Below are 7682 nucleotides of genomic sequence, written 5' to 3'. Positions count from 1 at the left end.
TACAGTGATAAATACTATAAAACAAATAAACAAACAAACAAACAAAAACTATAAAAACTGTAAAACCTACATGTATTTTTCACCTGTTCAAAATGACTTACAATTTACACTTATCATTGCAGTAGTATGTGGAGTACTGATTAAGTAAGGTTTCTGCCAAAAAAAAAAAAAAAGTTGGAATTAATTATATCCTTATATATTAATAACACTTAGGTGAAATATAGAGAAGGCAAAGTAAATCATTTAATTGGAATCACTTATTACAGATATGCTGGTTGGCACCAAGCTTTTATTCAATATAATTAAAATTACATATGTAGAACAATAATAGCAGTACATCAGAGTGAAGAGATTGAGTAGGATATTATAAACCCAGGCTGGATGGTATGGAGCAAACATACTGGATTTTCACAATACTAGCTGTGCATACCTCTGCAAACTTTAACACATTTCTCTCTCTTCTGCCCTCTCAGTTGCTGCACATATACAGTGTTAGGACTTCACAATAGTTTTAATGCCTCATGCCTCATCTTACTTGTCCTTATACGTAGCTCTACAAACTAATAACGGCTTAATAGAATCCTATATTAGAACTCAAAATAGTGAGTGCTCCAGTTTCCAGATGATCACTAATGAACTTAACGCTTCTTTGTATGCTGAGTTATCCACTTCTAAAAAGAATGCCTTGTGATAGCTATTGTCACACATAAGTATCACAAAATATGAAGGAGGTTGCTGATCCAAAATAAAGAAAAAACAAGTATCTCTCTCCATAAGCTATTTAGATTTAATGAAATTACTTACAGAGGTTATTTTTACCATAGTCTAAGTTACACTTGAGTTCTACAGCCATATGGTGTTATATCTATACTAGAATAATGACACAGGAAAACAGTCTTAAGGCCATAGCAATTTAATTTAACATATTAGGCAGTGGCCAGATATCCTCATGCTGTTATCAAAATCATTAATATGCTACACAAAAACACGGACAATAAAAATCCCTCATTTATTCTCCCTGCATATCAGCAGGATTAATGTCAAAAGCTCTCCAACTTCCTGAATAAAAGGTTTCTTGTTTTTGCTGTGACAAATGAGAAACAAATCTCAGCCTGAACTTTTTTCATGAGCTGATTATTTTCTTTCATGATTTTCATTTTTTGACAGCTCTAGGTGGACTGGAGGTAATACCTGTCACCAATCCTTGTTCACAGAAAGGCAGAAAAACTGCCTTTTGTACTACAGGCCTGTACAAAATCCTAAAATTCTGAATATTCTGTTCCCATTTCTGTAAAATTGAGGTTTTCCTTTCTGCATTGCATAAGTTACAATACTGCTGTGGTTCTATAAAAATAAGAGTAGGATGCATGTTAAAGGTTTTTCTGACACTAAGATATTTTGCTACCGTTGGAGAGACCTGTGGAAATTATCACTCTTAATGTGGGCTATCAAGTATATGGATGCATGTTATCAGGGACTGTGTGATACAATATCACAGGACTGCCTTAAGTCGTAGTCATGGCATGAGCAAAGAATGAAACTTGTAAGAAAGAAATTATGATACACTTTGAAATTATTGGTCCTACATAATAAATATCAGTTATTTTTGTATCAGAACTTCTTCCCTTTGCCAAACCACACTGCACAGCTAGGAAAACCAGAGGAAACCATAGAGTATTAAACAAAAGACCAAATCCTTCACTCTCCCAGCTTTACAACCTGTATTCCGCAAGAACATTTTCATGCAGGAGGAGTCCACATCTAGAGCAAATGAAATCAATTATTTATGCAGGAGCTTTTTCAGATCATTTTGCTCTTCTTCAGAGATTGGACTAGAATGGGAAAGAGGGATAAGTTTAAGTTAAGGAGTTTTAATGTTTCTGTGCTAGGAATTCCCAAGTTTATTCATTTTCTTTTGCAAGCAATACAATTTTTATTTGAAATAAATTCCCCTTTAGTGTCATCTTCTTTCTTTGGGGAGTCTTTAAGGCAGTTCTAAGAGTCACATTCTGCATATTCAGTGGGAAGGAAAAAACATCCAACTGTGAATTTACAAATGCTGAGAATAACATCTCTAAAATGAAAGGAGCTTATCTATTAACTATTACCAGAGACAAAGCTACTGCTTTCAATTCAGCTAGAGTAGATAAAATGCTGTTTAGGAGCTGGATCCAGCCATCTGGAATAATCACAGCAGTTACAAAAGAAGAAAGAGGACTGGAAGAGAACTGGAAATTTCTTTTTAACTCAACCAATAATCTCTTCCTACCACTCATTGTGTCTTCCTACCACAGATTTTCAAGCTGATACATGCTAGATTTTTGATGGCTGAACACAGTCATCATACCCCAAAGCTGACTTTAATACTAAGAAATCTAAAAAGCTACACCTTTAGTAATTACCTTTAAGATAATGAGGTAATTGGTATACATGCCACTGATACGATATGAATTTTCACCTTCAATGAAAATTTTCAAGAAAACTTTCTAGAGAATTCCACAGAACATTTTTGTGACGTGCTCTAATGCTCTGCTTCAGAATTCATCTGCCCAAAATTAATGTAGCTACATCAAGCTCAGACATTCTGAGTTGTCTTAGATGTCAACATCCTATGCCTCAATTTCTGTACTGTATAGGCAACATCATGTAATTTTACATTTAGGACACTATCCATCATACAATGATTCTGGATTGTAATGTCTCCCCAGAACAGCAGTTAGTACTGCTAGATTTGTGCATGATTTGTTGTCTTTCCCAGTTCAAGAATCAAATTTTAACTACCATAAAAGAAGAAAAACAGAGGAGGATCTTTTTTTCGCAGCTCCTACAGTATTTAAATTGGTCATTTGATCAAACTCCTTTGAGGAATCTTAATTTTCTTCTAATTGTTATTTTCCTGAAGTTATTCAGTGTTTCTGGAAATGCTTTGTCTTTCCCAAAGATGTAGATTTTGCTTCTTAAACCTCTAGTACCATAATGTATGATTTTCATTCTTTTCTGCCTTCATGTGAATAAGACTTTCTGCAGTCATTCTGCTGCTAGTTTGAGCCAGTGTGAAAGTTCATCTGATCGCTAAGTCTTTGTATGCTGATCTATATTTCCTAGTGATGGAGTATGGTTATGTGAAGTCCTAATTATATCTATCATGTTTCACACAGATTTAGAGATAAATTCCTACAAAATCAAGTACCATAGAAGAATTAGTAAGATGAGTGACAGCATTCAAGATACCTTCTCCCATATGAAATTATTTTATTTATGAAATAAACAAATTTAGTTAGTACTTTGAAGTACTATTTTCATTTTATTATATAGTTTCTGTTTTATGATATGATGTTTTCTATCCTCAAATATACTGTCTTGTCTATTAAATAACGATCTACTTAAATTGGTAATTCAAAACAGATCAGTTACATACATTAAACACAAGAGTCTCTATGACAACTAATTGGGTTGTATATGAAATTTATTTACTTGTAATTAGAATATATTGATTTGTATGTAGCTAACTGTTTACACTGTTTGTGCCGTCTGCTGTGATCAGTAATCATCACATCTAAAACAGATGGGATTGTGTATAGAGCATATTGGATTTTGTGTGCATTATAATACATTGTAGCACTTTACATGCTCAAATATACATATGAAGTTACTAAACTCTATTAAATGAATGTTCTTTGTACCACCTCCAGCAATAGATCCTATACACTTCAAGAAATAGTCAACATATTAGAAATGTGTATTTATGATTCTATTTATTCTATTCTCATACTGCATCCAAATGAAGGAACTACATCCCACTAGCTATTAATGAAATGAAGATGCTCATTAGATTATATGAATTTTACATGAACATATTTTGCTTTTGACAAGTACATTTACTTTTACTAGTATGTCCAAGACAATCTGATGATTGATAGTCACCTGGAAAAACTGTGGTATGAGCAGCATGTAATACAGTGGAGCCTCAAGGTTACTTCGTTAAAAACAGATTTTTAGTTTAATTTTGTCTCAGTATATGAAATCCACATGTACCTTGAAAGAAAGTCAGGCATATCTGTGGGATTGCAATTGTCCGTTCTCCATGGAGGTCCAGCTGCTGCAATGATCACACACACTGACAGCCTGCTCAGGGTCCTAAACAGACAGGGACCAATGCTGCAGTAAAAGTCATAAGAACCTGAAACCCAGCTTCAGGGAAGCATGCAAGGGAGACATGGGAAATTTGAGCAGTGCAGAATGTAACCCACTTCAAATTGATCTTAAAATTAAATATGAACTATCTGGAAAAATAAGTGAATTACAGATTGAGTTACATCCATTTGGTTGCATATTCTATAGTGTCATATTTACATCAAGACTACAGCAATGTAAGTAGTTTTATAATAAAACAGGAGAAAAAAAAGGATTTTTTTTCTAAGAACAAAGTAAAGTAAATATGGTTTTGATTCTTTTCCTCTATGTTTACGGACAGCACAATAAGTATTGTTACACTTCCTCTTTCAAACCTGTCTTTAAATTCCTTTGAATAAAGTGGTTGTCAGTATTGACACAGCAATTATAAAAGAATGTTAATCATTACATAATATGTGCATACTTAATTGAAAGGTTCACGATTATCAAAAAAAAGACACATTTTATGCTATTTCGTATATGCTGATATATATAATGCTCATTTGACTCCCTCTGGAAAATTAGATAATTATTTGAGTACAAGGTTTATAAGTGGTTGATCACAATTACATTCTGAGTGCCCTCAAACATTATGCGAAGTGCCTGTTGCCCTTTTAAAACAAAATAAATCGATTGTATTCCTATAATAAGAGCCTATATATATACATATATATATATACACACACACATACACTGTAACAAGCTCTTAATGAGAGAGTGCCTATTCCTTAGAGGTACTTGGGAATCTGTTCTTTATGGCTTCCTCTGGTCTTTACGGTCTTCTCTGTTTCCCCTCCGGTCTTTATTTTGTTGATCTACTATTCAATACCAAAAACCTTGTAAAGCTCTCTATACTTTTTCGCTAGATGTGCAAGCCTTCTTTCTTCCTGGTTTCTTACCACCACTATTCCTAGAACCTTGCAAAATCTTCAACAGTAATTCAGATCTTGAGACTGGCTTTCCCAGAAAGCTAAGAAATAACTAAGTTCTACTATATTTATATGTATTTACCAGAAGCCTTTCTGAGTCAGATCCATAGTATCTAATACCTTCACAAATCCTCATAAGTCATGAAATGTTTGCTTTTATTTATAGAACGCATGTACTAAACAACATAGCTATTAAAAGAGTCAATATATTTTCATTATATCATTATTTATATTATTTTGATAGATTTTTTTTTACTTCAGGAAATAATATTTTACAGTAAAATTGCAGTGATCACAGATGTACAAACAGCTTCTACTTAATTTCTTGAATTGAACACACATTCGAGTAGTCACATAATTCATACTACAGTTAACGGGAGCATTTCAATTTTATCTCCTTTAAAATGTGGATCATACCTTAGAAAAAAAGTATTTCCAACAGTATTTAGCATGCATCTCTTTTATTATTATTTTACTTTCCATAAAATTAGGTAATAGTTTGAAAAAAAAAAAAAAAAAGTGACAAATAAAAGTCCTCTTCTGAGTCAGCTCTTTGGCAAACTGTTCAGAGTTGTTGGGTGTGTGCATGTGGAATGGACATAAAAAAACAATACTCCAGTACTCAAAGTTCAGTATCTTAAGAAGGTAGAGAGAAGACCAGAGACTATTATAGGAACAAGACTTCATAGTTCACCAACTATATTAGGAATCTCGCAGTAAACATTTTCCTTCACCATGTATACATAAACTGGACAGAATTATCTATGATATTTGGGTTAATAACAACAAACAATGAAGACGCAAGATGTTACCTTGCTGAAAATGTTTGCCATGCGTGAGGAGAGGGCAACACCATGACCAGCACACGAAGTCATGCCACAGCTGTGTAAGCAAAAGGGGACTAAAATTAGACCTGCCCACTGGGATACCCAGCACCTGGAATTCTTTATTTGGACTGTTTTGTCACTGTGTTTCTGAATGCTATGAATTTGACCCAAAGTCCTTATCTTTTTAAAGGCTTTAGATGACTTTGGATAATTTTCAAATCATACTAGTTCCCAGTAATATAACCTATTAAAGAATTTTCTTAGGACCATAGACAGTTTTAGACCATACAAGTGACTTTACGTATTTCAGTGGCTATCCACATTTCAAAAGACTATTGAGTTCAAGAGGAGAAAACTGCAAGGGACCACAGACCAGAACTTCAAAGGACGTTTGTCCTTGTAAGACCTCAAGCAAGTTGTAGCAGATCACAAGATGGAGGATTAGAGTTGAATTTGTTTACCAACAATATTTTTTTCCCCTAACAATAGATTTTCATTTAATCAGTTAAAGTAACTTCATACATTTAAGGTCATCAATCTCAAAGTTTAAAATGTAGCTTTTTTTTTTTTCTCATAATGTATGAACATATTTTAAAATAAGTTTATGAATAAAGTAGTGGCAAGTAGTGCTAAAAAACAGATGCATTTAACAGCCTAGATTTATAAAAGTCCACTGACTGACAATTAGAAAGCTTGCCTAAAATGCTTTCAAGAGTTAAAAAAAAAACATTCTTGGCATGATTTTGATATCATGTTTCACATAAGCGCTATATAAGAGGAATTATCGCCACTTTTCTAGAGGCAAAAAGGGGACAGACATTCAAGTAAATCCTCCAGCTTCTCCCTGGCAGGGTAGAGGGGATGACAAGTCTTCAAAGGACAATTTTTGTTTCTGTACATATGTTCATAAGTCATGGAGCTTTGGAGAATTGATTCCAGGTCATAAGAAAGCATCCAGATGATAGCACAGAAATACTTAGTATGTAACTAAGTAAATTGATCTCAAATGTTTCAGTTAGAGCCATTCATCGACAGGTCTACTTGTGAAAAACAAGGGCAATGAGAAGAAAGCAAAGGATGTTCTACAGCAGTAGCTGACTCTCCAGCCATTAGACATGGCAATTCTAAAGAATGCAAGAAAATGAAGCAGTACATTCTACCACACAGAAACTTTAAGTGAGATTGAAATTAAAAGGAACAGGGATGGAAGGGATCAGCTAGTTCATCCTGCTGACAATTCAGTAATGTTCCTGTGAGGATTAGCATATTGTTCAGCATGGTGTTAAATATTCCCTGCTAGGAGCTTTTTTTTTTTTTTTTTCTTGAGGGACCATTTAAACTAGAACAGATATTACTATCAGGAAGTAGTCTTGTCTGTTGCCTAAATATTCGTATTTCTTAATTTTATCCTATTATATCTGCTTAAACCATGACACACACTGCTCTGTCAAGTAATGACTACCCTGTTTAACTCCTTCAGATACCAACTGTAGAGTCTAGCAGGGCTTGATTAGTCAGAAATCAGTCCTGTTAGATGCTTTTTTCACATTTAACCTCTTCATGACTTCACTTTGCAACAGAATTATTAAAATCATATCAAATACTCACTCATTCTAAATTAAATAGAGTATTTGATATTTATCATTTTAAAAGCAACAGTGGGAGAACAAACTCCAGTGTGAGTTACTTTATGTCAACTGTCTTAACATTTGCTTTAAAAGTTCTCATCAGTCTGCCACAATAAAGCATGAAA

At 33.7% G+C, this 7682-nt stretch overlaps 1 long non-coding RNA gene across 1 annotated transcript; it reads right to left on the bottom strand.

The window, feature by feature from the left end:
- Positions 1-265: 265 nt before the first annotated feature.
- Positions 266-5973, bottom strand: LOC309883073. Its single transcript, XR_014318400.1, has 3 exons — positions 5915-5973; positions 4036-4137; positions 266-1832 (listed from the first exon to the last, which is right to left on the bottom strand). It is a non-coding gene; the product is annotated as an uncharacterized lncRNA (long non-coding RNA).
- Between the last annotated feature and the right edge of the window lie 1709 nt (positions 5974-7682).

Source organism: Aythya marila, assembly GCF_965140915.1.
Source record: "Aythya marila genome assembly, chromosome: 13".
NCBI lineage: Eukaryota > Metazoa > Chordata > Aves > Anseriformes > Anatidae > Aythya > Aythya marila.
The sequence above is the reverse complement of the archived record's forward strand: the minus strand, read 5'-3'. Positions and strand labels throughout refer to the sequence as shown.